The following is a 21,769-nucleotide window of genomic DNA, read 5'->3' on the forward strand; positions in this document are numbered from 1 at the left end:
TGCCATCATTTGCAAACGTTCCATCGCATTTCTATATTCTTGGTGATCGGACCACAAGGGACTTTCTGGGTTGTCCAGCAAGGCCTGTATCCATCTCAGAACTTCATGTATCACAACTCCAATGTGGTCGTAGCTCATCTCTGAGACCTCACTGAAAAATATCCTCATCTCTTCATTCTCGGGTTGTTCTTTGACGCACACGGCATCTGTAGAGCAGTTGACAGTCGAGGTGGCCTTCACCAAAGCACTGTGCAGCTGCTTAAGCTCCTCCAGAGGAGGTAATTTGCAGCCATAGTCATGGTATGAACTGGCCACCATCACAACAAACAGGAAAATGTGAAGGCATTTGGTCAACATGTCTTAAATAGCAGCAGTCACAGCGTGCAACCCTCTGGCTTATCCCGCTATGGAGATAACTCTTATCCGATGCTCTTTCTTGATTTACTCTTATCTATTGGTCAACCCTTTAATAGGGCAAAAACATTTAGAACAAGGTTGCAGTACTGAAGAGTGGCGAGGTTGAACCGGGGACGGCGTCAGTGATCAATTTTCTCTTTTCACCAAACCTGGATCACACATTTACCTGTATCTGCAACACCTTGTAACGCTGCTTAAAAGTTTACAATGCAATGTCGGGAAGTGCGAACGTGTTTTACACAACTTCACACTCTTTATATACTCCAGGACCGAGCCATGTTAATATTCCTAATTTGTGAATCTCCTCCACCCAAACCCCCCAAAAAAACACAAAAAACCCCACAAAAGACCCAAAAAAAGTTAGAGAAACATCTACAGAGGCCTTCAGGGAACCCTCTTACTTATCCATGTACAGCTCAACCTTTTGTCAAAAGTGCTTCTTTTTTTTAGATTCACTCTTCTTTCCTTTTGCTCACCCTCCTTTAATAGGGGCATAAAAACTTTTAGAACAAGGTTGTAGAACAGAAAGGTGACGATGTTGAAGCGGCGATGGTCTCAGCGATCCTTTTACCCTTTCCATTGACTTGGATCTCTGGTTCAGCTAAAATCTGCAACCGCTTCATACTGTTTCTAATTTACAGCACGGTGTAGGGCAGCGCGGACGTCGTACGCACAGCCTCACAAGCTGTAAAACACTCCAAAACAGAGCCATTTTAATATTCCTGATTTGTGAATCTGGCCAAACGACAAGACATAACTTTCCAAGTCACCTTGATTCGGCTGTCGCCTGTCCGCAATGCCCTCTTTGCACACTCACTCTCATTTGGGTTTGGGTAAAGTATGTCCAACGCAAAGAATTAATGTGGCTGTGGCCAACAGTCAAACGAGACCAATGTATGAAATTACACCTGAACACGACTGTGCACATGACTGTTTGGGAGTCCGGAGGACCGCAAACCTGCCTGAGTGTCATTGTGACCAAACTCAAGAGACACTTGAGAGCGACTGTCAGCAGTCACTTTCCAAACCCCACTAAAAGAAAAAATATATAAATGCCACCAAACAAAAGGAATCCATCTAACTCAACCACTGATGGAGAAAAAATAAAGATGACTAAAAGAAGAAAAATAAAATATCTCAAAAGGAGTACTCGGCCTTCCAAGTGAGATAACTACCTAGACTACAAGCAGGAAGCCTAAGAAAGAGAAGATGAAGAAGGACAAAGCGAAAAGATAAGAGCTCTGCAGTGTCAGCTATAGCAGGTTGGAAATACCGGCTGTAAAACTCCCTCTTGTGGCAGTCACTTCAAAACCTAGAAAACCTAGGAGCTGGGTGTCTGCCCCGAGCGAGCTGTTGTGCTGTAAACACACACAGTAGTATAGAGTCCATAGCTTCCATCAGAGCTGAAAAGTGACAGGTGGCCCGGCCTCCTCCCCGCCCTCCCCACAGCTTCACAGCCAAGCAGCCTCTGACACAGACTTCCTGAGCAGCGATCTGTGCAGGAGATAGCACCCGAGAAGAGTCAGTCGCCGGCCACGGCAGGTGACAGAAATGTGTTTCATCTGGGGAACTTATGGAAAGGCAAAAATTCAGCAGAGAGCAGTCAGCAGACACAGACTGAAGGCTGGAAACACATTTCTCTATCGGCTGGAGGTTACAACAAGTAGTGAAGTGAAATCCATGTACAAAAGAGAAAAACGGGACGACCGAACTCAAGACAGGAGTAAAGCGGCACAAGCGAGACTGCAGGAGCCCTTTTATTTCAGCATGTAACAGAGAAGCTCGACACCAGTCGACAGGAGTCTAGTCAACGTCCATCGTACGACACGCGGGGCTTCACGAGAACACGCTGTTACATTTTTGGAGTGGAACCCCAGAAAAAATCTTTGTAAACCGCTTTGAACTTGAAAGAGGCAGAGTCTTCCTCTGGTAACAAGGGCGCACACTTTTTCCATTCTGTCTCCCGGCTACCCACCTCAAAAGGTCAGGGCAAAAATGTAGTTGATGACTTTAGCAACATCAAAAGTTCTTTGGGACCATAAACGAGTAACGTGGCCAAGTTGTAGTCTAAAGTATGACCGAATCTGAATGAAAAAAAGGGATTTGTATGCGGCGCGCACATCCCAGTTCTGTCGTGTTTGTGACCCTCCCGACTGCTGGTAATTCTATTCTGATAACAAAAGAGCATAACTAAAAGAGAAGAAAATAAAACTTTCACCACACGAGGATGATTGCCTTTGACACAAGACTTTATTTAAACATCATTGACAAAAAAATGATTAAGACGAAAGAAAACAAAAAGTCAACATAAGAATCGGGGGCCTCTGCTTGACGCACGCAGTGCTTTACTGCTCGTCCTCTTCAGTATTTTTGATTTTTCTCTGCACTGGAGATCAGGCGTGCAACCAACAGAAGGATTTTCTTTATCTCGAAGTAGACGGCCTTACAGGTGCAAGGCGAGAATTTGCCGTTTTTCTCGAAATCCCGTAGTGAGGGCAAGTACTTTGCTGCTTTGTTTTGCAGAAGTTTCTTTCTACTTGCTTGTAGGCAGGGAGTCAGGTGATCTGCCATCATTTGCAAACGTTCCATCGCATTTCTATATTCTTGGTGATCGGGCCACAAGGGACTTTCTGGGTTGTCCAGCAAGGCCTGTATCCATCTCAGAACTTCATGTATCACAACTCCAATGTGGTCGTAACTCATCTCTGAGACCTCACTGAAAAATATCCTCATCTCTTCATTCTCGGGTTGTTCATTGACGCACACGGCATCTGTAGAGCAGTTGACAGTCGAGGTGGCCTTCACCAAAGCACTGTGCAGCTGCTTAAGCTCCTCCAGAGGAGGTAATTTGCAGCCATAGTCATGGTATGAACTGGCCACCATCACAACAAACAGGAAAATGTGAAGGCATTTGGTCAACATGTCTTAAATAGCAGCAGTCACAGCGTGCAACCCTCTGGCTTATCCCGCTATGGAGATAACTCTTATCCGATGCTCTTTCTTGATTTACTCTTATCTATTGGTCAACCCTTTAATAGGGCAAAAACATTTAGAACAAGGTTGCAGTACTGAAGAGTGGCGAGGTTGAACCGGGGACGGCGTCAGTGATCATTTTTCTCTTTTCACCAAACCTGGATCACACATTTACCTGTATCTGCAACCCCTTGTAACGCTGCTTAAAAGTTTACAATGCGATGTCGGGAAGTACGAACGTGTTTTACACAACTTCACACTCTTTATATACTCCAGGACCGAGCCATGTTAATATTCCTAATTTGTGAATCTCCTCCACCCAAACCCCCCAAAAAAACACAAAAAAAACCAAAAAAGACCCAAAAAAGTTAGAGAAACATCTACAGAGGCCTTCAGGGAACCCTATTACTTATCCATGTACAGCTCAACCTTTCGTCAAAAGTGCTTCTTTTTTTTAGATTCACTCTTCTTTCCTTTTGCTCACCCTCCTTTAATAGGGGCATAAAAACTTTTAGAACAAGGTTGTAGAACAGAAAGGTGACGATGTTGAAGCGGCGATGGTCTCAGCGATCCTTTTACCCTTTCCATGGACTTGGATCTCTCGTTCAGCTAAAATCTGCAACCGCTTCATACTGTTTCTAATTTACAGCACGGTGTAGGGCAGCGCGGACGTCGTACGCACCGCCTCACATGCTGTAAAACACTCCAAAACAGAGCCATTTTAATATTCCTGATTTGTGAATCTGGCCAAACGACAAGACATAACTTTCCAAGTCACCTTGATTCGGCTGTCGCCTGTCCGCAATGCCCTCTTTGCACACTCACTCTCATTTGGGTTTCGGCAAAGCATGTCCAACGCAAAGAATTAATGTGGCTGTGGCCGACAGTCAAACGAGACCAATGTATGAAATTACATCTGAACACGACTGTGCACATGACTACTTGGGAGTCCGGAGGACCGCAAACCTGCCTGAGTGTCATTGTGACCAAACTCAAGAGACACTTGAGAGCGACTGTCAGCAGTCACTTTCCAAACCCCACTAAAAGAAAAAATATATAAATGCCACCAAACAAAAGGAATCCATCTAACTCAACCACTGACGGAGAAAAAATAAAGATGAATAAAAGAAGAAAAATAAAATATCTCAAGAGGAGTACTCGGCCTTCCAAGTGAGATAACTACCTAGACTACAAGCAGGAAGCCTAAGAAAGAGAAGATGAAGAAGGACAAAGCGAAAAGATAAGAGCTCTGCAGTGTCAGCTATAGCAGGTTGGAAATACCGGCTGTAAAACTCCCTCTTGTGGCAGTCACTTCAAAACCTAGAAAACCTAGGAGCTGGGTGTCTGCCCCGAGCGAGCTGTTGTGCTGTAAACACACACAGTAGTATAGAGTCCATAGCTTCCATCAGAGCTGAAAAGTGACAGGTGGCCCGGCCTCTTCCCCGCCCTCCCCACAGCTTCACAGCCGAGCAGCCTCTGACACAGACTTCCTGAGCAGCGATCTGTGCAGGAGATAGCACCTGAGGAGAGTCAGTCGCCGGCCACGGCAGGTGACAGAAATGTGTTTCATCTGGGGAACTTATGGAAAGGCAAAAATTCAGCAGAGAGCAGTCATCAGACACAGACTGAAGGCTGGAAACACATTTCTCTATCGGCTGGAGGTTACAACAAGTAGTGAAGTGAAATCCATGTACAAAAGAGAAAAACGGGACGACCGAACTCAAGACAGGAGTAAAGCGGCACAAGCGAGACTGCAGGAGCCCTTTTATTTCAGCATGTAACAGAGAAGCTCGGCACCAGTCGACAGGAGTCTAGTCAACGTCCATCGTACGACACGCGGGGCTTCACGAGAACACGCTGTTACATTTTTGGACTGGAACCCCAGAAAAAATCTTTGTAAACCGCTTTGAACTTGAAAGAGGCAGAGCCTTCCTCTGGTAACAGGGGCGCACACTTTTTCCATTCTGTCTCCCGGCTACCCACCTCAAAAGGTCAGGGCAAAAAATGTAATTGATGACTTTAGCAACATCAAAAGATCTTTGGGACCATAAACGAGTAACGTGGCCAAGTTGTAGTCTAAAGTATGACCGAATCTGAATGAAAAAAAGGGATTTGTATGCGGCGCGCACATCCCAGTTCTGTCGTGTTTGTGACCCTCCCGACTGCTGGTAATTCTATTCTGATAACAAAAGAGCATAACTAAAAGAGAAGAAAATAAAACTTTCACCACACGATGATGATTGCCTTTGACACAAGACTTTATTTAAACATCATTGACAAAAAAATGATTAAGACGAAAGAAAACAAAAAGTCAACATAAGAATCGGGGGCCTCTGCTTGACGCACGCAGTGCTTTACTGCTCGTCCTCTTCAGTATTTTTGATTTTTCTCTGCACTGGAGATCAGGCGTGCAACCAACAGAAGGATTTTCTGTATCTCGAAGTAGACGGCCTTACAGGTGCAAGGCGAGAATTTGCCGTTTTTCTCGAAATCTCGTAGTGAGGGCAAGTACTTTGCTGCTTTGTTTTGCAGAAGTTTCTTTCTACTTGCTTGTAGGCAGGGAGTCAGGTGATCTGCCATCATTTGCAAACGTTCCATCGCATTTCTATATTCTTGGTGATCGGACCACAAGGGACTTTCTGGGTTGTCCAACAAGGCCTGTATCCATCTCAGAACTTCATGTATCACAACTCCAATGTGGTCGTAGCTCATCTCTGAGACCTCACTGAAAAACATCCTCATCTCTTCATTCTCGGGTTGTTCTTTGACGCACACGGCATCTGTAGAGCAGTTGACAGTCGAGGTGGCCTTCACCAATTCACTGTGCAGCTGCTTAAGCTCCTCCAGAGGAGGTAATTTGCAGCCATAGTCATGGTATGAACTGGCCACCATCACAACAAACAAGAAAATGTGAAGGCATTTGGTCAACATGTCTTAAATAGCAGCAGTCACAGCGTGCAACCCTCTGGCTTATCCCGCTATGGAGATAACTCTTATCCGATGCTCTTTCTTGATTTACTCTTATCTATTGGTCAACCCTTTAATAGGGCAAAAACATTTAGAACAAGGTTGCAGTACTGAAGAGTGGCGAGGTTGAACCGGGGACGGCGTCAGTGATCAATTTTCTCTTTTCACCAAACCTGGATCACACATTTACCTGTATCTGCAACCCCTTGTAACGCTGCTTAAAAGTTTACAATGCGATGTCGGGAAGTGCGAACGTGTTTTACACAACTTCACACTCTTTATATACTCCAGGACCGAGCCATGTTAATATTCCTAATTTGTGAATCTCCTCCACCCAAACCCCCCAAAAAAACACAAAAAACCCCACAAAAGACCCAAAAAAAGTTAGAGAAACATCTACAGAGGCCTTCAGGGAACCCTCTTACTTATCCATGTACAGCTCAACCTTTCGTCAAAAGTGCTTCTTTTTTTTAGATTCACTCTTCTTTCCTTTTGCTCACCCTCCTTTAATAGTGGCATAAAAACTTTTAGAACAAGGTTGTAGAACAGAAAGGTGACGATGTTGAAGCGGCGATGGTCTCAGCGATCCTTTTACCCTTTCCATTGACTTGGATCTCTCGTTCAGCTAAAATCTGCAACCGCTTCATACTGTTTCTAATTTACAGCACGGTGTAGGGCAGCGCGGACGTCGTACGCACCGCCTCACAAGCTGTAAAACACTCCAAAACAGAGCCATTTTAATATTCCTGATTTGTGAATCTGGCCAAACGACAAGACATAACTTTCCAAGTCACCTTGATTCGGCTGTCGCCTGTCCGCAATGCCCTCTTTGCACACTCACTCTCATTTGGGTTTCGGCAAAGCATGTCCAACGCAAAGAATTAATGTGGCTGTGGCCGACAGTCAAACGAGACCAATGTATGAAATTACACCTGAACATGACTGTGCACATGACTGCTTGGGAGTCCGGAGGACCGCAAACCTGCCTGAGTGTCATTGTGACCAAACTCAAGAGACACTTGAGAGCGACTGTCAGCAGTCACTTTCCAAACCCCACTAAAAGAAAAAATATATAAATGCCACCAAACAAAAGGAATCCATCTAACTCAACCACTGATGGAGAAAAAATAAAGATGAATAAAAGAAGAAAAATAAAATATCTCAAGAGGAGTACTCGGCCTTCCAAGTGAGATAACTACCTAGACTACAAGCAGGAAGCCTAAGAAAGAGAAGATGAAGAAGGACAAAGCGAAAAGATAAGAGCTCTGCAGTGTCAGCTATAGCAGGTTGGAAATACCGGCTGTAAAACTCCCTCTTGTGGCAGTCACTTCAAAACCTAGAAAACCTAGGAGCTGGGTGTCTGCCCCGAGCGAGCTGTTGTGCTGTAAACACACACAGTAGTATAGAGTCCATAGCTTCCATCAGAGCTGAAAAGTGACAGGTGGCCCGGCCTCCTCCCCGCCCTCCCCACAGCTTCACAGCCAAGCAGCCTCTGACACAGACTTCCTGAGCAGCGATCTGTGCAGGAGATAGCACCCGAGAAGAGTCAGTTGCCGGCCACGGCAGGTGACAGAAATGTGTTTCATCTGGAGAACTTATGGAAAGGCAAAAATTCAGCAGAGAGCAGTCAGCAGACACAGACTGAAGGCTGGAAACACATTTCTCTATCGGCTGGAGGTTACAACAAGTAGTGAAGTGAAATCCATGTACAAAAGAGAAAAACGGGACGACCGAACTCAAGACAGGAGTAAAGCGGCACAAGCGAGACTGCAGGAGCCCTTTTATTTCAGCATGTAACAGAGAAGCTCGGCACCAGTCGACAGGAGTCTAGTCAACGTCCATCGTACGACACGCGGGGCTTCACGAGAACACGCTGTTACATTTTTGGACTGGAACCCCAGAAAAAAACTTTGTAAACCGCTTTGAACTTGAAAGAGACAGAGTCTTCCTCTGGTAACAGGGGCGCAAACTTTTTCCATTCTGTCTCCCGGCTACCCACCTCAAAAGGTCAGGGCAAAAATGTAGTTGATGACTTTAGCAACATCAAAAGATCTTTGGGACCATAAACGAGTAACGTGGCCAAGTTGTAGTCTAAAGTATGACCGAATCTGAATGAAAAAAAGGGATTTGTATGCGGCGCGCACATCCCAGTTCTGTCGTGTTTGTGACCCTCCCGACTGCTGGTAATTCTATTCTGATAACAAAAGAGCAAAACTAAAACAGAAGAAAATAAAACTTTCACCACACGATGATGATTGCCTTTGACACAAGACTTTATTTAAACATCATTGACAAAAAAATGATTAAGACGAAAGAAAACAAAAAGTCAACATAAGAATCGGGGGCCTCTGCTTGACGCACGCAGTGCTTTACTGCTCGTCCTCTTCAGTATTTTTGATTTTTCTCTGCACTGGAGATCAGGCGTGCAACCAACAGAAGGATTTTCTGTATCTCGAAGTAGACGGCCTTACAGGTGCAAGGCGAGAATTTGCCGTTTTTCTCGAAATCCCGTAGTGAGGGCAAGTACTTTGCTGCTTTGTTTTGCAGAAGTTTCTTTCTACTTGCTTGTAGGCAGGGAGTCAGGTGATCTGCCATCATTTGCAAACGTTCCATCGCATTTCTATATTCTTGGTGATCGGACCACAAGGGACTTTCTGGGTTGTCCAGCAAGGCCTGTATCCATCTCAGAACTTCATGTATCACAACTCCAATGTGGTCGTAGCTCATCTCTGAGACCTCACTGAAAAATATCCTCATCTCTTCATTCTCGGGTTGTTCTTTGACGCACACGGCATCTGTAGAGCAGTTGACAGTCGAGGTGGCCTTCACCAAAGCACTGTGCAGCTGCTTAAGCTCCTCCAGAGGAGGTAATTTGCAGCCATAGTCATGGTATGAACTGGCCACCATCACAACAAACAGGAAAATGTGAAGGCATTTGGTCAACATGTCTTAAATAGCAGCAGTCACAGCGTGCAACCCTCTGGCTTATCCCGCTATGGAGATAACTCTTATCCGATGCTCTTTCTTGATTTACTCTTATCTATTGGTCAACCCTTTAATAGGGCAAAAACATTTAGAACAAGGTTGCAGTACTGAAGAGTGGCGAGGTTGAACCGGGGACGGCGTCAGTGATCAATTTTCTCTTTTCACCAAACCTGGATCACACATTTACCTGTATCTGCAACCCCTTGTAACGCTGCTTAAAAGTTTACAATGCGATGTCGGGAAGTACGAACGTGTTTTACACAACTTCACACTCTTTATATACTCCAGGACCGAGCCATGTTAATATTCCTAATAAACCTCTGCAGCTCTCGAATCGGCTGCGCCCCTCACACACACCAAAACCCGCACAATCAACAGGCAACCCTGGCACACAAGGCAGACTAAAGAACTAAGATGGGCCTCCAAAATTGCTGAGCGCAGATGGAAGAGGTCTCATTCCACTGAGCACTTCATTGCATATAAAGAGTCCCTCACCACTTTCAAGTCCACACTCACTGCTGCAAAACAAACCTACTTCTCATCCCTCATATCTTCTCTCTCTCACATCCCTAAACAGCTATTCAACACTTTCAATTCTCTCCTCCGTCCTCCGGCACCACCTCCCTCTCCTCTCCTCTCAGCTGAAGACTTTGCCTCTTTCTTCAAGCGGAAGATTGACAACATCAGAGCAAGCTTTGGCCCACAATCCCCACAGCCCCTCATCATAGCTACTCATCCCTCTTCCTCCAAATCCAGCTTCTCCACCATGACAGAAAACAATCTCTCCACTCTACTCTCAAGATCACATCTAACCACCTGTGCACTGGACCCACTCCCATCGCACCTCATCCCCAACATCACCGCAGTCCTCATCCCAGCCCTAACCCATCTCTTCAACCTATCACTAGCAAGTGGTGTATTCCCTTCATGCTTTAAACATGCCTCTATTACACCCATCCTCAAAAAGCCCTCCCTTGACCCATCCTCTGTCAAACTATCGCCCCATATCCCTTCTCCCCTACGCCTCAAAACTACTGGAACAGCATGTCCATCTTGAATTGTCCTCATACCTCTCCTCCTGCTCCCTCTTTGACCGGCTTCAATCTGGCTTCCGACCACATCATTCTACCGAAACTGCCCTAACCAAAGTCACCAATGATCTACTAACTGCCAAAGCCAAGCGACACTACTCTATCCTCCTCCTCCTGGACCTGTCCTCTGCCTTCGACACAGTAGACCATTCCCTCCTACTACAGATTCTCTCATCTCTGGGCATCACAGACTTGGCCCTATCTTGGATCTCCTCATACCTAACCGACCGAACGTTCAGCGTCTCCCATTCTCACACTACTTCCTCATCTCGCCCCCTATCTGTCGGTGTCCCTCAAGGCTCAGTTCTTGGACCCATGCTGTTCTCCATCTACACCTTCGGCCTGGGACAGCTCATAGAGTCCCACGGCTTCCAGTATCATCTCTATGCCGATGACACACAGATCTACCTCTCTGGACCTGACATTACCTCTCTACTAACCAAAATACCACAATGTCTCTCTGCTATTTCATCCTTCTTCTCTGCACGATTCCTAAAACTTAACATGGACAAAACAGAGTTTATTGTCTTTCCTCCTCCTCACTCATCTCCTCCAACAAGCCTTTCCATCAAACTCGATGGTTGCTCACTCACCCCAGTCTCACAAGCTCGTTGCCTTGGAATGACCCTCGACTCTGCTCTATCCTTCAAGCCACACATCCAAGCCCTCTTCAACTCATGCCGATTACAACTCAAAAATATCTCCCGGATCCGTGCTTTCCTTAACCAAGAATCTGCAAAAACATTAGTGCATGCCCTCATCATCTCCCGCCTCGACTACTGCAACCTCCTGCTCTCTGGCCTACCTTCCAACACTCTTGCACCCCTCCAATCTATCTTAAACTCTGCAGCCCGCTTAATCCACCTCTCCCCTCGCTACTCCCCAGCCTTACCACTCTGCCAATCCCTTCACTGGCTTCCAATCGCCCAACGACTCCAGTTCAAAACATTAACCATGACATACAAAGCCATGCACAACCTGTCTCCTCCCTACATCTGTGACTTAGTCTCCCGGTACCTACCTGCATGCAACCTCAGATCCTCACAAGATCTCCTTCTCTGCTCCTCTCTTATCTCCTCTTCCCACAATCGCGTACAAGATTTCTCCCGCGCATCCCCCATACTCTGGAACGCTCTACCTCAGCACATCAGACTCTCCACTACCATGGAAAGCTTCAAGAGGAACCTCAAGACCCACCTCTTCCAACAAGCCTACAACCTACAATAGCCCTCAGTCCAATAGACCACTGCACAACCAGCTCTGTCCTCACCTATTGTACCATCACCCATTCCCTGTAGACTGTGAGCCCTCGCGGGCAGGGTCCTCTCTCCTCCCATACCAGTCTGTCTTGTACTGTTAATGATTGTTGTACGTATACCCTCTTTCACTTGTAAAGCGCCATGGAATAAATGGCGCTATAATAATAAATAATAATAATAATAATAATAATTCCTAATTTGTGAATCTCCTCCACCCAAACCCCTGAAAAAAACACAAAAAAAACCCACAAAAGACCCCAAAAAAGTAAGAGAAACATCTACAGAGGCCTTCAGGGAACCCTCTTACTTATCCATGTACAGCTGAACCTTTCGTCAAAAGTGCTTCTTTTTTAAGATACAAGTAAAATATATCTTTGTACCGTGTTAGCCAGTAGAGATAAAAAAATTGTTTAAAAGAACAGAGTCCTCAGTGGTTGATACCTTTTAATGCCATTAAAAGGTATCAACCACTGAGGACTCTGTTCTTTTTTTAGATTGACTCTTCTTTCCTTTTGCTCACCCTCCTTTAATAGGGGCATAAAAACTTTTAGAACAAGGTTGTAGAACAGAAAGGTGACGATGTTGAAGCGGCGATGGTCTCAGCAATCCTTTTCCCCTGTCCACTGACTTGGATCTCTCGTTCAGCTAAAATCTGCAACCGCTTCATACTGTTTCTAATTTACAGCACGGTGTAGGGCAGCGCGGACATCGTACGCACCGGCTCACATGCTGTAAAACACTCCAAAACAGAGCCATTGTAATATTCCCGATTTGTGAATCTGGCCAAACGACAAGACATAAATTTCTAAGTCACCTTGATTCGGCTGTCGCCTGTCCGCAATGCCCTCTTTGCACACTCACTCTCATTTGGGTTTGGGTAAAGCATGTCCAACGCAGAGAATGAACGTGGCGGTGGCCGACAGTCAAAAGAGACCAATGTATGAAATTACACCAGAACACGACTGTGCACATGACTGCTTGGGAGTACGGAGGACCGCAAACCTGCCTGAGTGTCATTGTGACCAAACTCAAGAGACACTTGAGAGCGACTGTCAGCAGTCACTTTGCAAACCCCACTAAAAGAAAAAATATATAAATGCCACCAAACAAAAGGAATTCATTTAACTCAACCACTGATAGGGAAAAAATAAAGATGAATAAAAGAAGAAAAATAAAAAATCTCAAGAGGAGTACTCAACCTTCCAAGTAAGATAACTACCTAGACTACAAGCAGGAAGCCTAAGAAGGAGAAGATGAAGAAGGACAAAGCGAAAAGATAAGAGCTCTGCAGTGTCAGCTATAGCAGGTTGGAAATACCGGCTGTAAAACTCCCTCTTGTGGCAGTCACTTCAAAACCTAGAAAACCTAGGAGCTGTGTTACGGGGGGCTGTCTGATAACCTAAAGGAGTATCAGACAGTCAGGGTCCACCGTGCAAAGACTCTGCTGCAGACTATGGCAGAGTGCAATACCTCTGTTAACTCACAGAAGGATATAATAAGTAAGTAAAGCAATTCCTCCCTTACTTGGAGGGTGTGTGGAATGATCTCTGTTAATAATCACAGAGACAAAGGCAATGTGTGCGAAATGGCACCTACCTAGGTCCGCTCTTTTAGTGGTGCAAAAGAGACGAACAGCAGCGTAAGCCGCACAAAGCTCCTACCTGCGTTCGCTCCACTAGTGTGCGAGGACACGAACCACTAGATATGGCACCTGCCTAGGTCCGCTCTTCTAGTGGTGCAAAAGAGACGAACAGCAGCGTAAGCCGCACAAAGCTCCTACCTGCGTTCGCTCCACTAGTGTGCGAGGACACGAACCACTAGATATGGCACCTGCCTAGGTCCGCTCTTCTAGTGGTGCAAAAGAGACGAACAGCAGCGTAAGCCGCACAAAGCTCCTACCTCTGTTCGCTCCCCTAGTGTGCGAGGATACGAACAACTGCTAGACGCAGTATAAGGAACGTTACCCTAGCGGCAACGTCCACCTACGAGTCGAACCACAAGGCCCAGCCAGACCATGTGCCTCAGGCACCTGCCTATGTCCGCTCCCCTAAGAGGTAAGGATACGGACAGCAGCCGAAGCTGTAAGGTATAAGAACGCTACCCTGCCGGTAGCGCTCACCTAGCATAGACAGAGGAATGCCTAGAGGAACGCGCACAGAGCGTCTACTCTTATGCATGAACCAAGAGGACTGAGCGCCATGCGGCGTGTGTCAGGGTCTTATATAGACTCTGTGCCTCATCCAAGATGGAGGACACCAGAGCCAATCCGCTGCCAGAACGACAGGAGTGACGTCATGCTGGCCTATCACCGAGCAAGGCATCACAAGCACATGACCAGCGACCAATCGGCATAGAAGGTGTCAGAGACATGTGACCTCGTGTCAGCGATGATGTCACCCGCACATGTGCAATGGCTCCAAGATAGGACTTAGTCTCCGGCGCTCGCACATGTGCAGTAGCAAGAAATCTGGACTTAGTCTCCAGCGCTCGCACATGTGCAGTACCAAGAAATCTGGACTTAGTCTCCAGCGCTCGCACATGTGCAGTAGTAAGAAATCTGGACTTAGTCTCCAGTCCTCGCAGCAACCGTAACAGTACCTCCCCCTCAAGGGCCCCCCTCCCGGCGACGCAGGTAATCGGCAACTAAGTCGGGAGCATGGACAGCCTCCTCAGGCTCCCAAGAGCGATGTTCCGGGCCGTAACCCTCCCAATCTATCAAGAAGAACCTGCGCCCTCTAACCATCTTAGAACCAATTATGGCTCGTACCTCATAGCTAGAGCGAGAGGAATCAGAGGCAGGAGAGTGCACTTCACGAGCGTGAGGTAAAATAGCCGGCTTTAGCAGTGAGACATGGAATTTGTCATGAATCTTAAGATGGACGGGTAACTTCAATTGGTAGACTACAGGATTTACCTGTCGAAGAACCTCATAAGGACCCAGGAAGCGAGGAGCAAATTTGACAGAGCTCACTCTAAGTCTCACGTGTTTTGCAGAGAGCCACACAAAGTCCCCTGGAGAAAAGACAGGAGCCGGGCGACGAAACCGATCGGACACCGTCTTCATACGGTCCTTAGCTGCTTGGATCGACTCTTGAGTCCGATCCCAAACCTCTCTGGCATTAGTTGCCCAGTCGGCCACAAGAGGAGAAGGTGCAGCAGCGGGAAACGGTATCGGTACCCTAGGGTGTTGCCCATTATTGAGTACGAACGGTGTCTGCCCAGTGGCCTCAGCCAGCGAATTGTTAAGGGCAAATTCTGCCCAGGGTAGGAGGGAGGACCAGTTATCGTGGTTCTCAGCAACAAAGTGTCGAAGGTATATAATCATAGATTGATTGGTACGCTCAACCAAACCATTGGTCTCCGGATGGTATGCCGAAGAGAGATTCAACTCAATTTGCAGAAGGCTACAAAGATCTCGCCAGAAACGGGAAGTAAATTGCGGGCCTCTATCACAAATGATACGATCTGGCATCCCGTGAAGCCTAAAGACATGCTTGAGGAATAGTTTGGCTAGTACCCTGGAAGATGGGATTCTCGATAACGGTACGAGATGAACCATCCGGGAGAAATGGTCCGTAATGACCCACACAAATCTATGTCCCTGTGAACATGGAAGATCATCCACAAAGTCCATGCCTACCACCTCCCATGGTCTATCTGGCACTGGTAAAGGATGCAAGAGTCCAGCCGGTCTCTGCCGTAATGGACGGTTGCGAGCACACGAGTAGCAGGAACCGACATATCTCTTGACGTGGCTGGCTAAGTGTGGCCACCAATACCACCTCTCCAGTAACTCTCGTGTCCGCCTAATACCAAAATGCCCACCCACCTTTGAGGTGTGGGCCCATGACAGTATATCATTCTGTCGATCAGGCGGAACAAAGGTCTTGCCCGGTGGGATTTGGTCTAACGTCACAGGGGAGAGCGTATGAAAAACCCTGGAGGGAAGGATAAGACGAGGTTCGTCAATCTCCTCCTGGGTAGAAAGCATAGAGCGAGACAGGGCGTCTGCCTTGTTATTCTTATTCCCAGACAGATAGTTGATGGAGAAGTGAAAGCGGGAGAAAAACAAGGACCAGCGGGCTTGGCGAGGATTCAGACGCTGAGCGGTTTGTAAGTACGTCAGATTCTTATGGTCTGTATAGACCTGGAAAGGATGTTTCGCTCCTTCCAGCAAGTGACGCCACTCCTCCAAGGCTAATCTCAAGGCGAGCAGTTCCCTATCCCCAATGGTATAGTTTCTCTCTGCTGGTGAAAAGGTTTTCGCAAAGAAGAAACACGGCCTTTTTCTACCTGCACCGTTCTTTTGATACAAGACCGCACCAGCACCCACTGAAGAGGCATCAACCTCTAAGAGGAAGGGCTTACTCTCATCGGGTCTTTGAAGAACGGGAGCAGTTGAAAAGTGTCTTTTTACTGCCTCAAAAGCCTGAGATGTCTCAGTAGACCAGGCTTTGGGATTAGCACCTTTCTTAGTCAAGGCCACCAAAGGGGCCACCAAAGTAGAAAAATGGGGTATGAACTGCCTGTAATAATTTATGAATCCTAAGAAGCGTTGCACCGCCTTCAAGGAATGAGGTTCGGACCATTGCAGGACAGCAGAGAGCTTCGCAGGATCCATAGCCAGGCCCTCTTGTGAGATAATGTAACCCAAAAAAGGCAATGAGGACTGCTCGAATACACATTTCTCGAGTTTAGCAAACAATGAGTGCTCCCTTAAACGGGAAAGGACACGAACGACATCCTGACGATGAGTCTCCAGATCAGGAGAAAAAATCAGGATGTCGTCCAGATACACCACTACTGAGGATAACAGTAAATCCCTGAACACATCGTTTACGAAGTCCTGAAATACTGCGGGTGCATTACATAACCCAAAAGGCATGACGAGGTATTCATAGTGACCGTCTCGGGTGTTAAAAGCGGTCTTCCATTCGTCGCCCTTTCGAATTCGTACCAAGTTATACGCACCCCGCAGATCCAACTTTGTAAAAACTTGAGCTCCTCTCAATCTGTCAAAGAGCTCCGAAATTAAAGGTAATGGGTATTTGTTCTTTATTGTGATTGCGTTGAGACCCCTGTAATCTATGCAGGGACGCAAATCACCCTCTTTCTTCCGAACAAAGAAAAACCCACTCCCGCGGGAGAGACAGACTTACGAATGAACCCCTTCTCTAAACTCTCTCTTATATAGGTCGACATGGCCTCCGACTCAGATCTCGACAGGGGGTAAACCCTGCCTTTAGGTGGAACCGAACCTGGGATAAGGTCTATGGCACAGTCATACGGCCTATGGGGTGGAAGAACCTCAGCACCCTGTTTGGAGAACACGTCAGCGAAATCCAGATAGGGTGTAGGTATGGGAGAGAGATCAGTAGATGCAACCGCAATGACCTTAGGTGGTAAGGGAAGACATCGGGACTGACATTTCGAACCCCAACTAATAATGCTGTCAGACTCCCAGTCAATGTGAGGAGCATGAGTCCGAAGCCATGGGAGACCCAGAAGGATGTCGTCTATACCCTCAGGCAAAACAAGAAAAGAAATCTCTTCTATGTGACCCTGAGACAGGGAAAGGCGCAAGGGAACTGTCCTCAATGTAATGGAGTCAGACAACATAGTTCCATTAACAACACGGACAGGAATAGGCGCCTCTAACATGATAGAGGGAATATTGTGTCCCTTTACAAATCCTGAGGACACAAAAGTCCCGTCAGCTCCGGAATCCACAAAAGCCATAATAGGCCATGTATTCTCAGATAACGAGAGCTGACCTGGGATACAACACTTAGAGGGTGCAGAAGACGTCTCTAGTAACCCCCCTCTAATGGTTACTAGGCCAGGGAGTTTCCCTGACGACTAGGACACTTGTTGGCATAGTGCCCAGCCTGACGACATACGTAACATATAGGAGGACCAGACTTGCGTAGTCTGGAAGACGTATGACCTAACTCCATAGGAGTGGGAGATGTTTCAGATGCTGAGGAAGATGGTAGTGGACCCTCAACAACTGGAATAGCCCGATGCTTAGGGCGTGAGGAAGAGACCTCGAGTCTACGTTCCTTATGGCGTACATCGATCCTCGTTGCTACTGTGATCAAGTCCTCCAGAGAAGCAGGGACCTCACGAGTAGCAAGAGCATCCTTGACATAGCCTGCCAACCCTCTCCAGAAGATAGGAATCAACACCTTCTCTGGCCAATCTAGTTCTGCCACCAGAGTTCTAAAAGCAATGGCATAAGAACTAGTGGATAACGAACCCTGAGATAGATCTAACAGTCTCAGGGCCGCATCATAGGTAACCTGCGGACCCATGAATACCGCCTTAAGAGCATCAAGAAAGTCTTGATGTCTCAGAGTAACCACATCAGAGCGCTCCCATAGGGGAGTCGCCCATTCTAAGGCTTTGTCCTGAAGTAAGGAGATGATAAAGCCTACTCTGGACCTCTCCGTAGAGAAGCGAGAAGAGTTGACCTCTAGGTGTATCTGACACTGACTAATGAAACCACGACATGATCTGGCATCGCCAGAATATCTGTTTGGCAGAGCAAGTCGAGGATCATGTGCAGATGTCACCATGGTCTGAGGTTTATCCTCTATACTCTTGAGCCGTGACTCAAGTACTTGTATGTAACGGTGTAACTGCTGATATTCTGCCATAACTGCCAGACCCTTGGCTCAGTCCTAATGTTATGGGGGGCTGTCTGATAACCTAAAGGAGTATCAGACAGTCAGGGTCCACCGTGCAAAGACTCTGCTGCAGACTATGGCAGAGTGCAATACCTCTGTTAACTCACAGAAGGATATAATAAGTAAGTAAAGCAATTCCTCCCTTACTTGGAGGGTGTGTGGAATGATCTCTGTTAATAATCACAGAGACAAAGGCAATGTGTGCGAAATGGCACCTACCTAGGTCCGCTCTTCTAGTGGTGCAAAAGAGACGAACAGCAGCGTAAGCCGCACAAAGCTCCTACCTGCGTTCGCTCCACTAGTGTGCGAGGACACGAACCACTAGATATGGCACCTGCCTAGGTCCGCTCTTCTAGTGGTGCAAAAGAGACGAACAGCAGCGTAAGCCGCACAAAGCTCCTACCTCTGTTCGCTCCCCTAGTGTGCGAGGATACGAACAACTGCTAGACGCAGTATAAGGAACGTTATCCTAGCGGCAACGTCCACCTACGAGTCGAACCACAAGGCCCAGCCAGACCATGTGACTCAGGCACCTGCCTATGTCCGCTCCCCTAAGAGGTAAGGATACGGACAGCAGCCGAAGCTGTAAGGTATAAGAACGCTACCCTGCCGGTAGCGCTCACCTAGCATAGACAGAGGAATGCCTAGAGGAACGCGCACAGAGCGTCTACTCTTATGCATGAACCAAGAGGACTGAGCGCCATGCGGCGTGTGTCAGGGTCTTATATAGACTCTGTGCCTCATCCAAGATTGAGGACACCAGAGCCAATCCGCTGCCAGAACGACAGGAGTGACGTCATGCTGGCCTATCACCGAGCAAGGCATCACAAGCACATGACCAGCGACCAATCGGCATAGAAGGTGTCAGAGACATGTGACCTCGTGTCAGCGATGATGTCACCCGCACATGTGCAATGGCTCCAAGATAGGACTTAGTCTCCGGCGCTCGCACATATGCAGTAGCAAGAAATCTGGACTTAGTCTCCAGCGCTCGCACATGTGCAGTACCAAGAAATCTGGACTTAGTCTCCAGCGCTCGCACATGTGCAGTAGTAAGAAATCTGGACTTAGTCTCCAGTGCTCACAGCAACCGTAACAAGCTGGGTGTCTGCCCCGAGCGAGCTGTTGTGCTGTAAACACACACTGTAGTATAGAGTCCATAGCTTGCATCAGAGCTGAAAAGTGACAGATGGCCCGGCCTCCTCCCCGCCCTCCCCACAGCTTCACAGCCAAGCAGCCTCTGAAACAGACTTCCTGAGCAGTGATCTGTGCAGGAGATAGCACCTGAGGAGAGTCAGTCGCCGGCCACGGCAGGTGACAGAAATGTGTTTCATCTGGGGAACTTATGGAAAGGCAAAAATTCAGCAGAGAGCAGTCAGCAGACACAGACTGAAGGCTGGAAACACATTTCTCTATCGGCTGGAGGTTACAACAAGTAGTGAAGTGAAATCCATGTATAAAAGAGAAAAACAGGACGACCGAACTCAAGACAGGAGTAAAGCGGCACAAGCGAGACTGCAGGAGCCCTTTTATTTCAGCATGTAACAGAGAAGCTCGGCACCAGTCGACAGGAGTCTAGTCAACGTCCATCGTACGACACGCGGGGCTTCACGAGAACACGCTGTTACATTTTTGGAGTGGAACCCCAGAAAAAAACTTTGTAAACCGCTTTGAACTTGAAAGAGACAGAGTCTTCCTCTGGTAACAGGGGCGCACACTTTTTCCATTCTGTCTCCCGGCTACCCACCTCAAAAGGTCAGGGCAAAAATGTAGTTGATGACTTTAGCAACATCAAAAGATCTTTGGGACCATAAACGAGTAACGTGGCCAAGTTGTAGTCTAAAGTATGACCGAATCTGAATGAAAAAAAGGGATTTGTATGCGGCGCGCACATCCCAGTTCTGTCGTGTTTGTGACCCTCCCGACTGCTGGTAATTCTATTCTGATTACAAAAGAGCATAACTAAAAGAGAAGAACATAAAACTTTCATCACACGATGATGATTGCCTTTGACACAAGACTTTATTTAAACATCATTGACAAAAAATGATTAAGACGAAAGAAAACAAAAAGTCAACAACAGAATCGGGGGCCTCTGCTTGACGCACGCAGTGCTTTACTGCTCGTCCTCTTCAGTATTTTTGATTTTTCTCTGCACTGGAGATCAGGCGTGCAACCAACAGAAGGATTTTCTGTATCTCGAAGTAGACGGCCTTACAGGTGCAAGGGGAGAATTTGCCGTTTTTCTCGAAATCCCGTAGTGAGGGCAAGTACTTTGCTGCTTTGTTTTGCAGAAGTTTCTTTCTACTTGCTTGTAGGCAGGGAGTCAGGTGATCTGCCATCATTTGCAAACGTTCCATCGCATTTCTATATTCTTGGTGATCGGACCACAAGGGACTTTCTGGGTTGTCCAGCAAGGCCTGTATCCATCTTAGAACTTCATGTATCACAACTCCAATGTGGTCGTAACTCATCTCTGAGACCTCACTGAAAAATATCCTCATCTCTTTATTCTCGGGTTGTTCTTTGACGCACACGGCATCTGTGGAGCAGTTGACAGTCGAGGTGGCCTTCACAAAAGCACTGTGCAGCTGCTTAAGCTCCTCCAGAGGAGGTAATTTGCAGCCATAGTCATGGTATGAACTGGCCACCATCACAACAAACAGGAAAATGTGAAGGCATTTGGTCAACATGTCTTAAATAGCAGCAGTCACAGCGTGCAACCCTCTGGCTTATCCCGCTATGGAGATAACTCTTATCCGATGCTCTTTCTTGATTTACTCTTATCTATTGGTCAACCCTTTAATAGGGCAAAAACATTTAGAACAAGGTTGCAGTACTGAAGAGTGGCGAGGTTGAACCGGGGACGGCGTCAGTGATCAATTTTCTCTTTTCACCAAACCTGGATCACACATTTACCTGTATCTGCAACCCCTTGTAACGCTGCTTAACAGTTTACAATGCGATGTCGGGAAGTACGAACGTGTTTTACACAACTTCACACTCTTTATATACTCCAGGACCGAGCCATGTTAATGTTCCTAATTTGTGAATCTCCTCCACCCAAACCCCCCAAAAAAACACAAAAAAACTCACAAAAGTCTTAAAAAAAGTAAGAGAAACATCTACAGAGGCCTTCAGGGAACCCTCTTACTTATCCATGTACAGCTCAACCTTTCGTCAAAAGTGCTTCCTTTTTTTAGATTCACTCTTCTTTCCTTTTGCTCACCCTCCTTTAATAGGGGCAGAAAAACTTTTAGAACAAGTTTGTAGAACAGAAAGGTGACGATGTTGAAGCGGCGATGGTCTCAGCGATCCTTTTCCCCTTTCCACTGACTTGGATCTCTGGTTCAGCTAAAATCTGCAACCGCTTCATACTGTTTCTAAT

The sequence above is a fragment of the Anomaloglossus baeobatrachus genome, chromosome 1 (genome assembly GCF_048569485.1).
Source record: "Anomaloglossus baeobatrachus isolate aAnoBae1 chromosome 1, aAnoBae1.hap1, whole genome shotgun sequence".
NCBI classification, from domain to species: Eukaryota; Metazoa; Chordata; class Amphibia; order Anura; family Aromobatidae; genus Anomaloglossus; species Anomaloglossus baeobatrachus.